Consider the following 21,937-nt stretch of genomic DNA (forward strand, 5'->3'; position numbering starts at 1 on the left):
GTAGTAGTAGTAGTAGTAGTAGTAGCAGCAGAAGTATTAGTATTATTATTATTATTAGTAGTAGTAGTAGTAGCAGAAGTATTAGTATTAGTATTAGTAGTATTATTATTATTAGTAGTAGTAGTAATAGCAGTAGTAGTAAAAATAGCATGAAAGAGAAGTTGTATAATTGTTCTCTTTCATCATGCAACAAATTACATCGTTCTTATCTTAAAATCTTGTTTCGCTAGCTTTCTTTTTCTCTTTCCTTTACCTTTTCATTTTGTACTACCTTCGTTAATTCTTTTTATCCTCTGCTTTTTTTTCCTCTTCTTTTCCTTCCTCCTCCATCTCCTCCATCCATGTAAGCAGAAAAATTCCTCCCGTTAACGACTCAATCTTTTCGCTTCGTCCTGAGCCCCAACTTTCAACGGAGCCCCATTGTTGACGTTAGAGAAACCCAAGAAACCGCCCATTTATCTTCCTTCCTTCCACCTTCCCTCCTTCTTCCCTTCGTGTCCTTTGACCTTTAGGGACAGAGGAGGTCACGTGAGCCGCGGCCATAAGGAGGCGGGGTCATTTTTCCGGCTTGTGAGGTCAGAGACAGAGACTCATTGCCCTTGTTCGTGGTTTTGGCCGCGGTTGTTGTTTCTGTTGTTGTAGTGGTGGTGGTGGTGGTGGGGTGGGGGGGGGTGGGGGCAACTGGTGTGGCTTTGAAGTTGCTGGGTATAGAAGTAAAAGTAATAGTAGTAGTAGTAGTAGTAGTAGTAGTAGTAGTAGTAGTAGTAGTAGTAGCGGTAGTAGTAGTAATATCCCAGCCACCTCCTATTGTTCGGTTCTTTCCTGCTCACTAACCCTTCTATTTTTTTTTTTTTTTACTCCTACATTCTACCTCTCGTACTTCTATTCTCCTCCCCTACCTGCATCTTTTTTTTTTTTTACTTTCTCTTCTTCTTTTCCCCACTCGACCCAGCAAGGCTTCCTAACTGGCCTAATCATTTTCAACAACCTTTTTTCTCCTCCTTATAATTAACGAGGGCCCCCCCCCAACCCTCCCGCCTGACCCCCCCCCCCCTCGGAACAGATTAAAGGCAGGCCAACCAAGCGGCCGACCGACCCACCAAACCATTCTTAGCGAGTCAAAAATAAACGAAAACAATAATGATAAAACCTCGAAAGCAAAAAAAAATCGTCATTCCACAATATTCACAAAATCACTCCGCTAACGGTGATTTCAGGCCGGCAATTAGGATATAATGAAGGCGAGTCAAATTTAAGGAGTCGAATTAATTGGACTTGCATGAATGAAGGTAAATAATTAGGAGGTCGTGAGGTTTCGACTGTTTGAGGGTGACTGACGTGGTGGTGGTGGTGGTGGTGGTAGTGGGGGTTGGGGTAGTGGGGGTTGAGGTGGTGTGGATGGCGGTGGCAGTGGTGGTTGTAGTGGGAGATGGGTAGTGGCAGTGGTGGTTGAGGTGGTGGTCAGGGTGGCTCGTGTCATTTTTTGGGGGGACTGTGTGAAAATGAAGTGGAGGGTGATAGTCTTGGATGGAAGGAACTGGAAAGGAAGAGAAGGTAAGGGAAGGGAAAGGAAAGGAAAAGAATAAAGGGAATGCAAGCAGAGTAGAAGGGAAAGGGAGGGAAGGGGTCGGAAGGGAAGGGGAGGGGAACGAAGGGAAAAGGGGGGAAAGTGTTCGATGGAAGGAGCCGGAAGGGAAGAGAAGGGAAGGAATGGGAGAGGAGAGGAAAATAATAAAGGGAATGGAAGCAGAGTGAAAGGGAAAGGGAGGGAAGGGGTCGGAAGGGGAGGGGAGGGGAACGAAGGGATGAGGGGGAAAGTGTTGGATGGAAGGAACTGGAAGGGAAGAGAAGGGAAGGTAAGGGAGAGGAAAGGGAGAGGAAAGGAAAAGAAAATAGGGAATGCAAGCAGAGTGGAAGGGGAGGGGAGGGAAGGGGTCGGAAGGGGAGGGGGAAGGGAATGCAAGCAGAGTGGAAGGGGAGGGGAGGGGAACGAAGGGAAAAGGGGGAAAGTAAACGAAAGAAGGGGTTTGGTTTTAGGCTTTTTAACTGAGGGGAAGTGAGGGTGAGGGAAAGGCTTTTATACACTTTTTTGTGGGGTTAAGGGGGAGATAGATGGACAGACAGACAGGCAGACCAAGAGACAGACAGATAGACAGGAGACAAGCAGGGATACACACAAAATAAGGACAAAAAGACAAATATCCAGAGAGACAGACAAGCAGATTTTGGTGTGTAAGTGTGTTCATGTGCGTGTATGTGTGTGTGTGTGTGTGTGTGTGTGTGTGTGTGTGTGTGTGTGTGTGTGTACTAGAACAGAATCACATAAAACCGCCACAACCTATTCTAACATTCATTACTTTCCCTTATTAATTTAGTCACTCGTTCATTATTACACCTTAGCTTTTTCCTCTCTTAAAAATATGCACCTGCCCTTTACCTGGCCATTCCCGAGACCCAGTAATTAAGGCGCACAGGTGAGTGATCCCGGCCCGCGATACCTGGCCGGTGAGACCTGGCCCGCGATACCTGCTCAGCGACCCCGAAATTGACCTGCCTGCCCGTGAAAAAAAAAGAAGAAAATCAAACTTTATTTTTGGCATGCAAATTACACGTCGTGGGAAGCCATTTGCCGGAATTAATCCTTTCCTTGCTTGTCTTATATATTTTTCCTTATGAGATAATCCTCGGAAAATTACTAAAATAAGGAAATTAGTGTGTAATTACGTAATAGAAAAGATCTAAATATATATAAACAGCTAAATGAAGAAGTAAATGATAAAGATATACACCGATAGATATTTGGGTCAATCGAATAAAAGTCAAAACAGGAACATGAAAAGTCAAATTCAGGAAGGGATATTTTTTTTTACTTATATGTTACGAAAGGTCGACTGAAAATGTGTGTGTGTGTGTGTGTGTGTGTGTGTGTGTGTGTGTGTGTGTGTGTGTGTGTGTGTGTGTGTGTGTGTGTGTGTGTGTTTCTTTTGGCGAGTGTATTAATAGAAAAAATAGCAAACTCAGTCAGCACAAACACTTTAATAAGAAAAATGAACTGCACAGATATCCAGTAACTACCATTCACTATATTCTTAAACCTAAACACCTCACCAACGCCTCTCTTACCATCAACACCGTCACCACTACCACCACCAAGGCTTCTCACGTTCCATCACCCTCACCACGATTAATACACCACTACCCTTCTCCCCACAGTCATCTCTAATTATGTAGCACCACCAACATTATCATCACTACCACATAACCGCATACACTATATTTTTTTTCTTTCCCCTTACTTTCTGAAGCACTATCATTATCATTACAACTATACATCAACCTTCCCCTCTCCCTCCCTTACACACACACACGCACACCATCTCCCTTCTCTTTCATTCACTAAATCATTATCACTATCATTCCAATTCAATTTTCTTTACAGCAAAGGAGACAGCTCAAGGGCACAAAAAAAGGAAACAATAATAAAAAAAAGCCCGCTACTCACTGCCCCTTAAAAGAATCCAAAGAGGTGGCCGAAAGAGGGGTCAATTACCCTATCAGCTATCATTTCACATTCCCCTTATCTGCAACATCTTCAATAAAACATAATGACATCACCCTTCTTCTCAGACTCATCTCATATCCTGTTTCACTATCCTTATTACATCACAACACTCCCTTCTACGCCATCAATCTCCACACCTTCACTTTAGCGCCGTCCCTCTCTATCATTCCATCTACTACACTATTATTCAATCTACTACATCATCATCACATCACCCTAGTTATCTCCAGATATTAGCATCAATTCGTTTACTCACACTCCTCTCATCTCTATCATCATCATTATCATCGCTACAGGATCCCCTGTCTTCACAAACATCTGATATTTTACCCCATCACTACCACCATCACATGACAAGACCCCTTTTTCTCACATCCCTCTCACCATCTTCACCATCATCACCATCACCACAGCATCCCTTCTCACAAGCATCTCATCTCCTACCCCAGCATCACCACCACCACCACTTTACAACCACCTCAACTCACACTCCTCTCATCTCCCACACCATCACTACCATCACCACAGCATCCCATTTTCTCACAGTCATCTCACATCCCACCCCAACAACATCACCACCACCTTACAAGCACCCCATTTTCTCACATTCCTCTCCTCTCCCGCACCAGCATCAGCGAGATCACACCGCCTCCACCTTCTCCTTCCATCTCGCTCGTCCCTTCCCCAATCTTGAAGAAACCCCGTAATTTTTGGGCGCTGAGATAGCCTCCTGGACTGGCTAATCACTTCAGGTTGTCAGAACACGATTAGGGAGCCGAGGAAGAGGAGGAGATGGCGAAGGGAGAAGAAGAGGAGAAGGAGAAAGAGGACGAGGAGGGGTAGGAGAGTGAGGCGGCACTGAGCTGGAAGAATTAGGAAGGGAGTAGTGGATGATAATGAGGAAGGGGATAAGGAAGAGGATGAGAAAGGAGGGAAAGATGGGAGGAGTCAGACGAACAGGAGGAAGAAAAGGAGAGTCAGCTAAGGTAAGAAGAGGTGAAAGTGAAAAGAAAAGGAATGTGAATTATATTTGAAGGGAGAGGAGAAAGTGAAGAGGGAGGAAGAGGATGTGGAGGAGGAGGAGGAGTATCAAAGTAATATGGAAGCAAGAGGGGGAGGAGGAGAAGGAGGAGGCAGAGGAGGAGGAAGAAGAGGAAACACGTCTGAGGATTGAGTCTCAGGAATGCGAACATAATACCGGAAAATTGTCTGAGAGAGAGAGAGAGAGAGAGAGAGAGAGAGAGAGAGAGAGAGAATGGAAGGATACAGGTAAACATCTTTCCTATTGCAACTAATATTTTCTTGTTCAGCAGTTAATCAGATGTCTTCTTTAAAAGCTCAATTACATTTTTTTTCAGTTAAATTGAGTCTTTCTTCTTCTTCTTCTTCTTCCTCCTCCTCCTCCTCCTCCTCCTCCTCCTCCTCCTCCTCCTCCTCCTCCTTCCTCGCTCCTCTGTAACCACTTTCTTTTTTTAAACAAACCTTCCTCGCCATCTTGTTCCGTCACCTCCGCTCATCCATCTTTCTTCTTTTACATATTTTTCCTCCTCCGTCTTCTCAGTCACTCTCCTTGATCACCCCCTCCCTCTCCCTCCCACTGTACCATCCTCCCTCCCCTCCCTCTCCCTCTCCCCTCCCCGGTAACCTCCCCCTCTCACAGGTCGATGAGAGAAAGAGTTTTAATCTGGTAAAAGGAGTTTTCTCAAGAATGGTGGAGAAGACGAACATTCCACTACTATTTCATGCGACCTTTGCTCCACCACCTCCACGTCTTCCACCACCTTCACCACCACCACCCTTCCCTCCTCCTCCTCCTCCTCTTCCCTCTTCTTCCTCCTCCTCCTTCTCCTCCTCCTTCATAAGATTTACACTTTAAGAATTTCTTTCTCGGATTCTTCTCGATTTCTTTCCTTTTTTATGTTGGCTTTGGGGTTACTATTTTTTTGTTTTTGTTTTCTGGATTTTGTTATTGCCTTTCCTGTTGCTTTCGTTGTTGTTGTGGGAGGTAGTGGTGATTGTGGTGTGTGTGTGTATGTGTGTGTTTGGAATGGTTTGTTCCTCTCTCTCTCTCTTCCCCTCAACCTTCTATCTATCTATCTATATATCTATTTCTACCTGTCTATATCTATCTATATCTGTATATTTATCTATCTACCTCCCTACCTATTAATCAAAATACCTTTTTATCTTTATATATTACAACGTCGATATATCTATTTATATTTTCTCCTCATACTTTTACTTCATCATTTCAACATTACTAAATATATAACGCATACTTAATAAAAGAGAGTCGCCTAACAGAACACCTATACTTTAATTCCTTTCTATTTAACTTTCCCAGAATACACATAACAAAACTGAAACTCATCCTCCTTCCGATTCCCTGCAGAGAGTTTCAGAGTCAATAAGCAAAGTTTCCGATACTTCAAACTCGGGCCAACTTTGTACTTGCGTGTGTGAAAGTGTGGTGTTGATAGTGAGGTGAAGGTGAGGGTGGTGGTGGTGCTGGGCTTAGCGGTGGAGATGAAGGTGATGGTGAAGGTGCTGGGTTTAGTGGTGAAGGTGGTGGAGTTGATGGTGGTAATGATGGTGCTGGACTTAGTGGCAGAGGTGATGGTGGTAATGAAGGTGATGGTGATGGTGGTGGAGGTGGTGTCGATGGTGATGGAGGTGATGATGTTGGTGAAGATGATAACAGCTGCAGTGATCGTGAAGTTGCGAAGGGTTAGAAATAGATTGTTAGATAGATATAGATAGATAGATATAGATAGATAGATAGATAAAAAAAAAAATATATATATATAGAGAGAGAGAGAGAGAGAGAGAGAGAGAGAAAGGTAATAACACGCATAATTAACAAAACACTAAGAAATCAATGAACGTAATTATTCATTTTTCTTTCCTCATTTTATTTTCGCAGTTTCTCTTCATTTGTGGCGGTACGTAAAAATAGCGATCGAAATCCTCTTAGTAATTTTTGTGGGTCTTCTTTTTTTGGGGGGGTATTGTTGTAACGCATTTAGTATTATTCGTTGCTAAAAAAATATCCCCCGGGCTTCCAACAAAATGAGAAGTTTTATTATGATTAGATATAAAAGTGTAAAATTTTTCAAGTGTTCAAATCGACGTATTGAAAGTTATTATTTTTTTTCTCTCTCTCCAATCATATTTCTATCCCGATTTTCTCCTTTTTTTACCCTTCTGTCGATCTCCTACTTCTTCATCTTTTATTTTCTACCTTACTGTTCCCTCTCTTTCTTCTTCGGCAACTCGTTTCTCTCCTCCTTCCCGTACTCTTTCGATACAAACTTTTCTCTCCCATTTTCTTTTACTTTCATCCTGCCGATTTTCTTAACTTTTGTCAATGGCACTTTCGTATCTTTCATCCTTTCTTTTCTACCTATTTTGTTTTCTTTATTTCTCATTCGTCAAATTTTCCTTCGCTTCGTGTTCTTCCAATCCGTTAATGTTGCAACTTTCCTTTCGTTCTTTCTTTCTTCCTGTCTTTCTTTCTCTATTTTTTTTTCCTACTACTCTCTTACTCCATTCTTTGTCGAACTCTCTTTCTTTTCCTCTCGTTCCGACTCAAGTTTCTTCCCTTACTCAATTCTGCATTTCGTCCTCCTCCTCCTCCTCCGCCTCCTCCCTCGGGTGCCGTAAGGACGAAGAAAAAGGTAAGTAAAGGAGACAGAAGTGACCAAGACGTATCACTCCTACCACAACCTTTCTCTCTCTCTCTCTCTCTCTCTCTCTCTCTCTCTCTCTCTCTCTCTCTCTCTCTCTCTCTCTCTCTCATAATGAAGTGGAACGATGTACATATTTCTGTTAATGCAGTTCAGGTGATAAACGTTTCCAGGTAGAATATGAGACGGTGTGTGTGTGTGTGTGTGTGTGTGTGTGTGTGTGTGTGTGTGTGTGTGTGTGTGTGTGTACGTGCTTGCAAATTAATGAACTGTGATCAAGTGTCGGTTAACCTTCCTGACAGCAAGCGCACACACACACACACACACACACACACACACACACACACACACACACACACACAAGAGCTCAAAGTCAAACTAAGAGACTTACTCATTCCCTCCATTCTACTAATAACATGCAAATCTTTGTAGTCTCTCTCTCTCTCTCTCTCTCTCTCTCTCTCTCTCTCTCTCTCTCTCTCTCTCTCTCTCTCTCTCTCTCTCTCTCTCTAACTCTCTAAATCCATGACAAGGCAAGACAAAGTAACAGCAGCATGGCATTATAACTTCCTTGTTGTCTCAAACCACCACCACCACCACCACCACCAACACCACCACCACCATCACCACCAACACCACCACCATCACCAACACCAACACCATCACCACCAACAACAACACCTACTAATCCCACACATACATTCTTCATCCCACTACAACCACCACCAACACGACCAATCCCACACCACTTCCACCACCACTACATTCACCTCTAGACCCACACAAACAGGTCGATATTTTCGCTTCCGCCTCTCACATCAACTATTTCCAAGGCCAAAAAGGAGATTAATCGGGTTTTCATGGGTGCCTTTTCACGTTCATGGTACAGAAGAAGGGTCAAACTACCACCAGGGTCATTAAGCTACCCATGGAAATGCCCAAAACGCCTACAAAAGCCTTATCAGATATGTGTGATTGAGGCGCCGAAGTGTTTAAAAATACGGCCATATATAATCTTCATCACAACACACCACAATCACCACCTCAACCAACCCCACACGATCCACCCTCTCTGCCCAATACCACCACCACAATCCTCACTCCACCACACACCAGCATCCCCAATCAATTCCACACCACACCCGGCAGCCCCCGTTACCATGAAGGGGCATTACCGGAAGCGCTCAGCCTGCCACTCTTCATACACCGTTTGCCGGCTGAACACACATTTAGCGGGCGGCGTGACGGGAAATCTGTGTCAGGGATCGGCCGTACTCGTGCTGGGCCCCCTTTCACGTTTCGCTGGACAATGGGTCTCTGAATGCGGTAATTTGCATGAGTAACTAAAGAATCAATTTTTATATCTATACCGTATGATTTTTTTTTTTATTATTAGCGGCAATCTGCGTAAAATGTTGAAAGAGTTAACTCTAAGCTTTCTTTTTACTTTGTTCCCTTTGCTCTTTTACTTTAGGGTTGTGGCGAAAGGGTTTTGCATTTAAACTGCAAAATTTCATGATTGCAGGAAGTTGTCATGTGAGCTGATTAACGTACACATTCCACGAAGCATTAAGTGTACATGGACGAGACACGCACACGCATGTCATGTACACGCACGCAAGAACACACACACACACACACACACACACACACACACACACACACACACACACACACACAAACACACACACCTTTTTTTCATGTGTGTGTGTGTGTGTGTGTGTGTGTGTGTGTGTGTGTGTGTGTGTGTGTGTGTGTGTGTGTGTTTGCATAAAATGTTTGCTCTTCAGTAGAAACTACCATGTGTATCTTTCAATTTCTGTCTGCGTTTCCGCGTGTCTGCATGTGTGTGTGTGTGTGTGTGTGTGTGTGTGTGTGTGTGTGTGTGTGTGTGTGTGTGAAAGTGTGTGGGCGATTGTGTGTTCGTGTGACGGTGTATTCATAATATGGAGAAAACTCTATCACATGTATACTTGAACGCACATGTTCTAAAAAATGAGTCCTCGCACGCGCTCACGTTTGCATGATTTCTGTTGAAGCGCCACAAAATGAAAAATGAAAAACACACAAGCGAGGCAAAATTACACACGTCAATCAGTCGCTCTTTTTCCTTGAATCAACAATTTAGAAAGAATCAAACAAAACGAAAAAACGAAAAAAATACAAAAATAATAGTAAAAATCGGTGAAAACCATATAAAAAGCAGAATCATCACCTCCACAATATTACCATCATCACTATTAGCTTCAACACCATACGAGCGGAGGCCACCATTGTCACCATGAACACCATCGCGACCACTACTACTACCATCACCAGCAACACCACCATCACCACCACCATCATCACCACCAAGACCACTACCACTAACCACCACCCCAACAAGAACAAAACACCAGAATCACCACCATTGCTACAACAAATACAAACAATACAAACAACATCAAAACCCGAGGCAAACAGATTAGACAGACACAAATACAGACAGACAGACAAAGAGACAGATACGAGCACACACACACACAGACAAACAGGCAGACATAAAAATCACAAAGAAAAATAAAACTAACTGAAAGAGACAAGCAAAAGCCAAAAAAAAAAGTAAAAAAAATCGACTTCAAAAACAGTAAAAATACACAAAACCAAAATAAAAAAAAGTCATACAAATCAAAACACGAAAAAAATCAACACACACACACACGCACAAACAAAACAAAAAAAAAGAGAAAAAACACAAGGATTAAAAAAAACAATTACAACAATGCATAAAGGAAAAAAAGGAACACAAAAAAAAGTGGAACAGGGACAAAAAGGCAGCAGTGGAAACAGTAAACATTAGGCCAACAATGAAACAGATGAAAACAGTGACCAGTGTGTCCGGCAATCACTACGGGATAACGATGTCTCTCTTGTTTTTGCGACGCCCATTTTTACTGAGCTAATGAACCCCCTCATCAGACAGGCCAATGGGCAGGCAGCCAGGCACGCAGGTGGGCAGGCAATATGGTGGGGAGGTGGAGAGGCAGGCAAATGGTAGGTAGGTAGGTAGGTAGGCTGGTAAGTTAGTAGGTACGCTTATTGGATGTCATACAGGTATTTCGAAAGGTAGGAAGTTGGGTATGCATGTAGGTTGGTAAGTAGGTATACAAAGAGGCAGTAGAATTATAAGATTATAGCTACATAGCAGGTTGATAGGTATGTATGTATGTGGGTAAGTGTGTAAACTGATGGACAGGGACGCAGGCAGTCAGTTAAGGGAAAAAGTAGATGTGTATGTAAACAGTTTGACACCTTGCACACACACACACACACACACAAACACAAACGCAGACAAACAAACAAACACACGCCCACAGAGCCATCCAGTCAGTTAGGCACCTTGCACTCACACACACAAACAAACACACAGGCACAAACACAAACCAAAGCACGAACGTCCAAACAGCCCACGCTCCCTCGCCCTTCCATTCCCTTCACTTCACCCACCAGACACACTTTTCTTCTCTGCGTCTAATCAGGCTAAGTTCGTCCTCTTTCCTCTCCTTTTCTCTCCCTGTTGATGCCTCACACACACCCAGGGCCCACAACCTCGCTCTTTCTCTCGTTCTCAGTCTTCCAAGAATCGTTCTCAGTCCCCTTCTTCCCTTCACGCCAGCAGTAGGACAAGTCACTCCCGCCTCGCCTCCCCTCCACTTTGCCGTGCTAACACCCTTTGGTCGGAGTCAAGATCTCATTTTCCTTTCCTTGACCTTCATCACTGTCTTATTCACTTTCCTCTCCTCGTCCCTTCAAGCACATAACAAGACATTTCCTCTCCCTTTCTTTCTGTATTTGTTTTTCTCATTGCTGCTTACCTGTCACCTTTCCCTTTCTCACTCACACATCCTAGTGTCAACCCTTCCTCCTTTTAGCCACGGAATCTTTCTCGATCAGCATATCTTCAACTTTTCTAACTATTATATTCCTTTATTCCGCGATTTTAACTTTATATAGTCCTCAATTAAAACAACCCCTCCACCTGATACTCACGTCCTTTCATACACTAAGTCATTTCATCTAGTTCCTCCTCCCTTGTCAAATGTAGTCTTCACCTTTATCGCGCCTCAGTACGCTGACGAGAGAGTATAGGCTGCAGGTCCTTTCTTCTTTCCCTTCGTCCACCCGTGGCCTTTAGTTAAGTTTGTACTCACCCCGCCTTGGGCTTCCTTCCCTCAAACTCTAAAACTTCCCTCCCTAGCTCATCTCTCTCTCTCTCTCTCTCTCTCTCTCTCTCTCTCTCTCTCTCTCTCTCTCTCTCTCATTTCTCCTTCCCTCCCATTCCCAACTCACCTCCATCCTGAGTAAAAATAATCTCTGCCTAACTTACCGTGAAATTACCACACACAAAAAAAGTTAAGCTAAAAAAACAATTATTTTCCTTGACTTTTTATGTGTCTAAACACGAATCAATACACTTCATCCAAACACACACACACACACACACACACACACACGGCGACAGTGAGGAAATATGATAGTAATTCACGTTGAGCCTTCCAAATCGCCCTGTTGACCAGATTCCTGTACCGAGGGAGGCAGGGAAGGGAGAACGAGAGAGAGAGAGGGGGAGACAGAGGGGTTGAAGGGCCAAGGACGGGGAAGGGGAGGGAGGGAGGGAGGGATATGAAGAGCAAGCTTTTGGGGACTCGGGGCTTCGTAGTATCTAGGTGCCTGAAGCTTCTGCGCATAGAGAGAACCAGGAAGGAAAAATAAAGAACCTGTAAACGAAGACGCAGATGAAACAGGGACACAAAAATAACATTACCAGGACAAGGACTTAATTTAAAAGAGTCAGGCTGGCTGTAGGGTTGAAAGTAACGTTTGACGAGGCTTAGTGAGTAAAGGAATTGGAGGGTGAGCGATAAGCTTAGGCATAAAGAAGGGCGAGGGCCGGGGAGTGAGGAGCGGAGGGTGAAGAAGCGGGGAGGACGAGGCAGTGAATGGACTTGGGGAGGACAGATCACGGGTCGCAGGATACCGGGCTCTTAATTCACCTCAATCCCTCAATTATAAGGGAATGGTGAGGGTGTTTTGGTGTGTGTGTGTGTGTGTGTGTGTGTGTGTGTGTGTGTGTGTGTGTGTGCGCGCGCATTTATGTATGTATGTTTGTATGTATATATGTATGTATGTGTGTATTGATGCATATATGTATACATGAATGTGTACCGAATGTTGTGCGTCAATATGCATGTGTATGAAATTGCGTATGTATGTATGTCAGTGTTCGTGGGTAAGTGTTTTATTTTTTATTTGTGTGCGCGTGTCTATAAAAATATTTTAAAACTCAATAACAATGGTGAATGAGAAGCATTTAAAAGACAACATACCTCCGTCAGAGCGGCCGATAATCTATGCTCCCGGCCAGAACCTCCGCCTGGAACAGATTTGACACCAACAACAGATTAGGTAACGCACGTATCGGATATGCGTCTATTATTTGCACTATGCTAGCTTACTGCAGTTGGAGAAAGTGACAAATATAAACAAAATATTATGTTATTCAGAGTGAACAAAAGTGTTTAAAAGGTTATTGGGTTACAAAAACGTTTTCAACAGCACATGAATTCTGAAATAATAACGTCAATATAAACTGGAAAGTTCAGACTACTGGTTACGTAGAAGACCGTATTGTTCTCAAGTTCGTCAAACTAATGTAAGTGCCTAAGCTGTGTATTTTCATTTGAGTGTTCATGACTGCCTCTCCCTGGGACAATTGCAACGCCTCCGACAGCCACGAGGAATTGCAACATTATCACTGTTTGCTGATTTTCATGCTCATACACAACAGAGCGTTAACTAATAGCAATTTTTTACCTTTTTACCTCTACCAAAATACCCTCAAAACAAACAAAGGACAAATATAAGAAGCCGGAAAATAAAAACGACAGAGGTTAAACAATACTCTCCTTCGAAGAAGTAATAACATTAGCAACACATACGCCTTAAATTTGCTTAAGTTGGTAAAAATTCAGCCGGAAAAGCAGACAAAAAAATGCTTCATCAAACTAAACGCACACAAACAAAGAAACACACAAATATGTACACAATTTTCTCCACCTATATCTTCTTTTCACACATTCTATCATCACCCAACAATCCATCAAATTTTCAACCATACCCACCACCACCACCACAACAACAACAACCAGCATCTGCAACTATCCAAAAACTATGCACGCAATCAACCATCGCTCCACCTCACCCACCCATGCAAGCCGTCGCCAACCAACCAAGTCTCACACGCGACCGAATATTACACTGACGTCAGATATGCGAAATAAAAATCACATCCAGATCGAGGCAAGCGCGCACACCCAACAATTTTCACAGGCTTGGCGGAGCGCGAGGCAGCGACGGGAGCAGACGGCGAAAACGACAAGATCTCTTTTCACGGATTCATACAATAGCTCTTCGTGAACCCCCGTGTCGTGCTGTCATGCCTGTCGTTTTCTCTACAGGTTGGCAAGGCGAAGGGAAAACTGTTGAATTCGAAGCAGTATGAACCCTGCGAGAGTTTAATGTGTGAGACTGGAAAAATATCACCTGACATATGTACGAGGGAATGGCAGGTTAATTGATATCTTACCTGTGCTATATGCAAGACGTTGAAGGGATACATTGCGTGTGTGTGTGTGTGTGTGTGTGTGTGTGTGTGTGTGTGTTGTAGGTATGTCATTGATTTTTCTTTGTCATATTTTTTTTTACTTTCTCGATATTAGTTTTGCCTCTCTCTCTCTCTCTCTCTCTCTCTCTCTCTCTCTCTCTCTCTCTCTCTCTCTCTCTCTCTCTCTCTCTCTCTCTCTCTCTCTCTCTCTCTCTCTCTCTCTCTCTCTCTCTCTCTCTCTCTCTCTCTCTCTCTCTCTCTCTCTCTCTCTCTCTCTTTCAACCATGACGTGCAATCAGAGCCCAAATGACGGGTATATTTGCTTCTCATTTGGCCATCTCACGCTCAGAAAAATAGACTGGAGAGAGAGAGAGAGAGAGAGAGAGAGAGAGAGAGAGAGAGAGAGAGAGAGAGAGAGAGAGAGAGAGAGAGAGAGAGAGAGTGTGTGTGCACGGAAATATTTCGTGTGGGAAAAATATTGCAGGATTAGAAAAATGTGACGAAAGAAAAATAAGAATTGTCGAGGATAAAATGTATGTAAACCTAAAAAATACTGGGAGGAAGAGGATGAGGAAGAGGAGGAGGAGGAGGAGGAGAAGGGAGGAAGAGGAGGAGGATGAGGAGGAGACGAAAAAGGAGAGAAATATACGCATGGTAATAGGAGTAGTGGTAGTGGTAGTGGTGGTAGTAGTGGTGGTGGTAGTAGTAGTAGTAGTAGTAGTAGTAGTAGTGATAAAAAACAATAATCATAAATAAATCAAAGTGAAAACGAAAAAGCAAACAGAATTAAAAAAAAAATGTTACGAAAAAAAAATAACAGAAAAAAGAGCGAATAGTCAATTAATCCAGAGGCAGAATTAGCAAAAAAAAAAAAAAATAAAGGAACAAGTTAAAACTGGGAAAGTAGAAAATTACCAAACGTGGAACAGGTGGAAATATCTAAGGAATTCAGAGGTGGAATTAAAAACAAGACAACGCAGCAACGGATTGACAGGGACCGGGGCACATCAAAATAAATAAACACGCAGCACTTTTAAAGGGTATATCAGAGGACGATAAATAAATAAAATCACTTAATAGAGATGAAAGCTGGCCCCCAACGAGAACGTGAAAAATTGAGGGTAAAGTGATTGATGGACAGCTAAAATAACAAAAGGGAACGAACGAGAGAGAGAGAGAGAGAGAGAGAGAGAGAGAGAGACGGACAGAACGACAAGACAGATAAGATTGGCGGACACACACACACACACACACACACACACACACACACACACACTCTCTCTCTAATGCTAACAGGAAACGAAGAAAAAATGGACAAAAAAACGAACAGTAAAAATGAAAATGGAACTAAAAAAATACGGAAAAAAAACAGAACAAAGCAAGTTAAAAAAAAAATAGCGGACCTTAGAGACAGACAAACACACAGATACCCACAAACAAAACAGGGAGGAAGTAAACAAAAACAGATAGAAGGGAGGGATGGAAAAAGAGGAAAATGACCGAAATTAGCGAAAACCAAAAAAATATATAAACGAAAGAAGTAATATTAACGGCGAGAGGGAAAAAAATATATAAAAAAATATGCAGGGAAATAAAAGCCAATTACTGGAGGGCAGAGCTTCAGATGGGAAAGAGGGGCAAAAGGAACAAACAAAAGGAGAATAAAAAGGGGGAAAGAATGTGGAGAACTTTTATTGCCGAGGAAAAAAAAGGGACATGACTGACACGGAGGAATGACAGAGGGAAGGGGAAGCGAAGAGAGAGAGAGAGAGGGAGGAAGGGTGATGATGAGGAGGAGGAGGGAAGGAAGGGAAGGAAGAGGATAGACTGAAGGATATGGGAGAGGGAACGGGAGTGAAAGGAAGAGGGGATGGAGGAATAGGGAAAGGAAGGGAGGCAGGTTGATGATGAGGAGGGAAGGAAGGGATTGGAGAGACGGAGAGGAGAGACTGAAAGATATGGGAGAGGGGACGGGAGTGAAAGGAAGAGAAGATGGAGAGAATGGGGAAAGGAAGGGAAGCAGGTTGATAATGAGAAGGAAGGGAAGGAGGGAAGTTAGAGATGGGAAGGATGGACTAAGGAGTAGGAGAGAGAAGAGGGAGAGATACTGAGGGGAAATGGAAGGAATGGGGAATGGAAGAGACAGTCAATATGATGAAAAGGAGGAGAGGAGTGAAGAGAGAGGTGGAGAGGGCAGATTAATGGGTAGGAGATACGGAAGGTGAAAAGGGAGAGAAAGGAAGTGGAAATGAAGGAATGAGAATGGGATAGGAAAGCGACCATGTGGAAGAAACTACAAAAGAAACTGAGAAAAAAAGGAAAACAGAAAAAGCGAAAAGAGGAACAGACACAAGAGAAAAGAGAAAGAAGGAAGAACGGAGAAACGAGGAAAGAAAATTAGATAAAAGAGGAAGGAGAGAGAAACAGTGGAGCAAGTACAGGAAAGGAAATATGTTGGAGAGAGGAAGGGAAACTGAAGGAGTAAAGGAAAGGAGAAGGAAGAGTAGGGAATAAAAAAAGACATGAGAACATGAGGGGAGCGGAGGGTGAGAAAAGGAAACAGGAAACAGGAGAATAAAGGAGAGAAGGAAACGGAGAGGAGAGGAAACGCACGAATATAACGGGAAGGAAGGGAGAGAGAAAGAGGAAATGGGAGACGGATGATAAAGATAAAAAAGAGGGAGAATGGGAAACAGAGGGAGATTAAGGTAAGCGGATGAAAGAGGAAAGGATGGAGAGGGTGAAAAAATGGTAAAGGATCCAAAAAAAAGAGCTGGGAATTTGAGGAGATGAAGTTAGGTTACGAAAATAGACGGTAAAGAAATAAAACGGTATGGACAAAGAAAAGGGAGAGGGAGAAAAGAAGTAAAAGAGAAACGATGGAAGGAAGGAAGATTGGAAAGAAGGAAGAAACAACTGATAACCAAAGTACAATAGCGGAAAGGCAGAAATCACAGGAAAAAGGGAGAGTAAAAAGAGAACCAGAGGGAGAGAAATGCAAGGTAAGGAGGAAAGGTAAAAGGGGAGAGGTTAATGAAGGGACGGAGAGGAGAGGTGAGGGAAGGTAGAGCAGGAAGAGGGAGAGGTGGAGGAGGAAGGAAGGGACGTGGCAACTGTGATGGGTGGCGTGAGGGGAAAGAGGAAGGGGAGAAGGTGGGCGGTAGAAGTGCAGCAGAGATAAGGAAGAGGGTGAATGAGGGTGAGGGGAAGGCTGAAAGGGAAGTGAAGGGGCGTGCAAGTATGTGGAGTCGAGGGGAAACGAAGGGAATAAATAGTGGACAAAGGATAAAGGTTAAAAGGGGAGAGGGGAGAGAGAAGAACCGAAGCACCAACGGTAGTAGTAGTAATGATGCTGATGGTGGTGATGATGATGGTGATGATGATGGTGGTGATGATAGTGATGATGGTGATGATGACTATGGAAATGATGATAACTATAATGAACCTATGCTACTACTATTAAATCTTCTACTACTGTTACCACTCCAGCTATTATTACTACTACTGTTACTACTTTTGCTACTACTACTACTACTACTACTACTACTACTACTACAACTACTGCTATTACTACCACCACTACAACTACTACTACTACTACTACTACTTCTACCACTATTCTTATTCCCCGCCCCTCCTATCCTATTTCCCCTGCATTTTCTCCCCTTCCAAGTACCCTTCAACCAACCCTACCCCATCCAAAACACTCCCCTTTCTTTCCCCTTCCACGTCCATTCTTTTCATCACCTTTCCCTTTTCTTTTGCCCTCTACTTCGCCCTTAATGGATAAGAGAACACTCATTTCCCCCTCAGGTCAGATAGGAGGAGGAGGACGAGGAGGAGGAGGAGGAGGTGAAAGAGAGGATAAAGAGGGAAAATCGCTTCTAGGCTTAATTTTAGTAAGTAATTAAGATGGTGAGTGTGTGTGAGATTGTCTTGACGAGAGGGAGGAAGTGGAGGGACGTGTGCCGGAGGAGAGAGGGAGGGAAGGAAGGTAAACAGCTGGAGGAAAGGTGGAGGAGTGGAGGGGCAACGCCAACAGGGTAGATAATGATGAGAGGAAAACAAAAACAGTTGAGTAGATCACGGTTGCTTAGACACGAGAACAAACAAGGGATGTGGAAGAGTGGAAATAAAGAGGAATATAAATAAAGAAAAAAAGTTCAAGGTTAGAAAAAAACTATAGATAAAAAGAAGAAACAGAAATAAAAGTATGGATAAAAGTAAAGGGCAGATAAAAGGATATAAAAATATGAAAGGAAAAGTGATGAAACAAAATACGAAGACAAGGTGATAAAAAAGAAAGAAAATATGAAAAATAACCTATATTGCCACGAAATAAAAATAAAAAAAACAAGTAACAAAAGACGAGAAACTGAAAGTGGGGGACTAAAAAATAAATATAAAAAACTGGGGATAAAAAGAGAAAAGGGAGGAAGAGCGAAAAAAACAGATAAGGAAAAAAATAAAAGTTAGAGATAGAAGGGGAGCAGCGTCAATAAACAAGAGCAGAATACGCCGCCGCCAAGTGTAAGGACAAAAGCTGACCGGTGATGAAAGACGCGATGAAAAGGTGACCCGGGAGTAGCGGTGTTAATTGGAGGTGCAGCGAACAGGTGGAGAGAGCGATGAAGTGGCAGGCGAGCGAGGAAAAGAGGAAGATATAGTAGCAGAAGTAGAGGTTGAAGTAGTAGTGGTAGCAGTGGTAGTTGTAGTAGTAGTAGTAGTAGTAGTAGTAGTAGTAGTAGCAGTAGCAGTGGCGGTTAAAAATGAAATAATAATAAGTTCAATAATATGTATAAAAGTAAAAATCAAATACAGAAATTCGGCAAAAGTTTCTGTCGCGAGAATAAAATTAGGTACAGAGAAAAGGAGAGGAGAGAGAGAGAGAGAGAGAGAACAAAGGCGGAGAGATGAAAGAAGGGAAGATATGACTAAAGAGAGATGAATAAAATGAAGTGCAAGATAAGGGGAGAGAGAGAGAGAGAGAGAGAGAGAGAGAGAGAGAGAGAGAGAGAGAGAGAGAGAGAGAAACTGAGATAGATAAATTATTGCAGAGATAATGAAAAAAAAAAGAATGCAGAAAAGATAGACATATATAGAGGCACAAAGACAGACAGCATACACAGAGAGAGAAAGAGACACCATCGACAACATAACTTTAATAAAACGAAAAGAACAAGAAAGAGGAAAAATATGCAATGTAAAAGTCTCTCACAAAGGCCGATCCTCACAAGAAAAAAAATCTGAAAAATAGAAAGAAAAAACGAAAAGAAAAACAATAAATGGACAATTCGGACAAAGAACACGTGAGAGACAGGAGTAAAACGAGAGGGAAACCTTTTCTGACCTATTTGTGCGAGGGTCAAGGGTAACAAGATTAAAGAAAATATGAAAAGGGAAGGGAAAGGTGAGAAAAAGAATGAGAGTGAAAGGGAGTGGGAAAATAAGGGACGGAAAAAGTAACAAGCAAAAAAATAAAGGGGCTTGTAACGCTCTGACCTTGACCTCTGACCCTGCATACTATATCGGTTACACACACACACACACACACACACACACACACACACACACACACTTTTACCTTTACTCAAGAGAAAATTAAGAAAAACAAATATCTAATCAAGACGACGGGTACGAGAGAGAGAGAGAGAGAGAGAGCAGAGGAGGAGGTACTCGGCGCATCAAGGAAGAGTGAGCCAAGCTGCTCCTTCTGCTAATTAAGCAATCTTAAGTCACTTCCATTTTCCTTTGTTGCTCTAACAGATTATGACGAAGGAGCATCTCCACTCCCCTCCTCCGTCCCCCCCTCCCATCCATCTACTTATCTCCCCTAGCTCTCTCTCTCTCTCTCTCTCTCTCTCTCTCTCTCTCAGGACGTACCCTCCTTTCATTTTCCTTATTCTCAAAATCTTTGCGCTCTTCCTCCTCCTCCTCCTCCTCCTCGCCGTCCTACCCCGGCTTCTCCTCCTCCTCCTTATACTCCTATTCCTCTTCTTCTACCTCCTCTTGCTTCCTGTATTCCAGTTCTTTCATCTATTCCTACTCCTTCTTTTTCATTTGGTCTTTTTTCCCTTGCCCCTATTCGTTCTCCTCTCGTCTTACTCAGCCTCCATCTCCACCTCCACCTTCTCTTCCTCCTCCTCCTCCTCCTCCTCCTCCACCTCCATTTCTTTGTCCTTTTCGTCCACTCTGCCTCCTCTTCGCACTCTTCTTTTCCTTACTCCTCTTGGTTCTTTACTCACTGCAGACTCTTCCTCCAACTCCAACTTAGGTCTTTCACACTTCCTGAACTTCCTTTTCTCCTTTTTTCTTTCCTTCATTTATCCTTTCTATAAATTGGTCCCTGTTTATTGGTATATTGTATTTCTTTTCTCACCATTAATTATTGTATTCCATTTTCTTTATCTTCCTTACAGTGCTAGGTTTTATTTTTCGTTCCTCTTCCATATTTTTTCCCACCTCCCCCTGTATTACTTATTCTTACTTGAACTTTCCCCTCGAAGGTTGCCTCTTTGCATACTTTCCACCTCTTTCTCCCCCTGCCAACGTTCGATATTTACATTTCCTTCACGTCACATTCCTATATTTCATTATATCTTTACACTGTCCTTCCTCATTCCTACCCTTCTCCCTTAACATTTCCTTTCTTTCATAGTTTCCCATTCTTTCTTTCAAAATCTCAAAAAGCTTCAGTTTTCCTATTCCCTAACCTTACTTTCTCCTCCCTCCCTGACCTCACCTCTCTCCCCTACTCACAATTATATTTTTCTCTCTTTTTACTGTTCTCCTTTCTCTCTCTCCTCTCCCCTTCCTCTCTCCTCCGCTTCTTTGATGTTGCTCCTCCCTCTCTCACTACACTTCACTCTCCCTTGTCTTCCCCTCTTCTCCACTTTCATTTTCACCTTTCAACCTCTTCAGAGAATTCTTCCTTGATCTCCCTCTTAACTATATTTATTTTCGTCCACAAAGTATTTTATATCGTTATTCATTAGCATGTCTTGTGAAACTTTACTTTTCTCGCTTTTATATATTTCAGAATTCATCTTATCGTTTTTCATTTTTTTTTTTAATACCTCAATTCCTCATTCCTCACCTTTTCCACGCGTTGTTTTTCTTCTCCCTCTGTTGGTCTTTCCTACCTTTCCTCTATTTTTTTATTTTAATTTCTTCCTGATACAAAACCTTTTTTATATTTCTCGAGTATTTATATTCCTCTTTCTTTTTGTCTTATCTCCCCTCTTTTACCCAATCCTCTCCTTTTTTTTTTATAATCGGACTCCTCTCTCTCTCTCTCTCTCTCTCTCTCTCTCTCTCTCTCTCTCTCTCTCTCTCTTCCCTTGATTCTACCCATTCTCCATCCAACATTTTTCTCTTTCGCCCAAACATTTGTCTTCCCGCCCTAACTCACTTTCCCTTTCACACTGGTTACATTTTCAGCACTTGGAACCTTTCACCTAGTCATTTTCAAACTCGCTGTCGGATCTGCAAAATGTTCTCCTTCAAAAATAGTGTTCTTTGTTCTTTTGCTAGGTTCGTCGATTTTCCAACACTTATTTTTTTATCCTCCTCTTGAAAGACTTTAGTAAAATATCCGACTTGTTATTTTCTTTGTCGTGATAATTTCCTTGATCATATTTTCTCTCATTCGTCATTCAGTCTTTTCTTGACTACCATTTTTCGTCTTCTATTTGCGCAAACTTTCGTAATTGCGTTAAGAAGTAAAGGCGAGTTGGTATAATTACGTTAAGAAAATAGAGCAGCGTCCCATATTTACTTCGGCAATATAGTAAAGTATATTTTTCTCCTTTTTCTGAACATTCTCTCTCTCTCTCTCTCTCTCTCTCTCTCTCTCTCTCTCTCTCTCTCTCTCTCTCTCTCTCTCTCTCTCTCCTGCGTAAACAAGCACATCTATTTCCCCAAGCGGATGGAATGTTAAGTTTGTGTTATTAATTACGACTCCCGCCAAAGCTCTCTCTCTCTCTCTCTCTCACACACACACACACACACACGCAGACACATGACAAACAAACACACACGCGTGAG

General features: G+C 42.6%; 1 long non-coding RNA gene across 1 annotated transcript in view; it reads right to left on the reverse strand.

The window, feature by feature from the left end:
- The window catches only part of LOC127008975 (uncharacterized), a 100,497-nt gene that overhangs the window by 20,676 nt on the left and 57,884 nt on the right, over window positions 1-21,937 (reverse strand). Inside the window, exon 3 of the long non-coding RNA XR_007761494.1 lies at window positions 12,615-12,661. This is a non-coding gene — a long non-coding RNA (uncharacterized LOC127008975). The remainder of the gene's footprint in view (window positions 1-12,614; window positions 12,662-21,937) is intronic.

Source organism: Eriocheir sinensis, chromosome 39, assembly GCF_024679095.1.
Source record: "Eriocheir sinensis breed Jianghai 21 chromosome 39, ASM2467909v1, whole genome shotgun sequence".
Lineage (NCBI taxonomy): Eukaryota > Metazoa > Arthropoda > Malacostraca > Decapoda > Varunidae > Eriocheir > Eriocheir sinensis.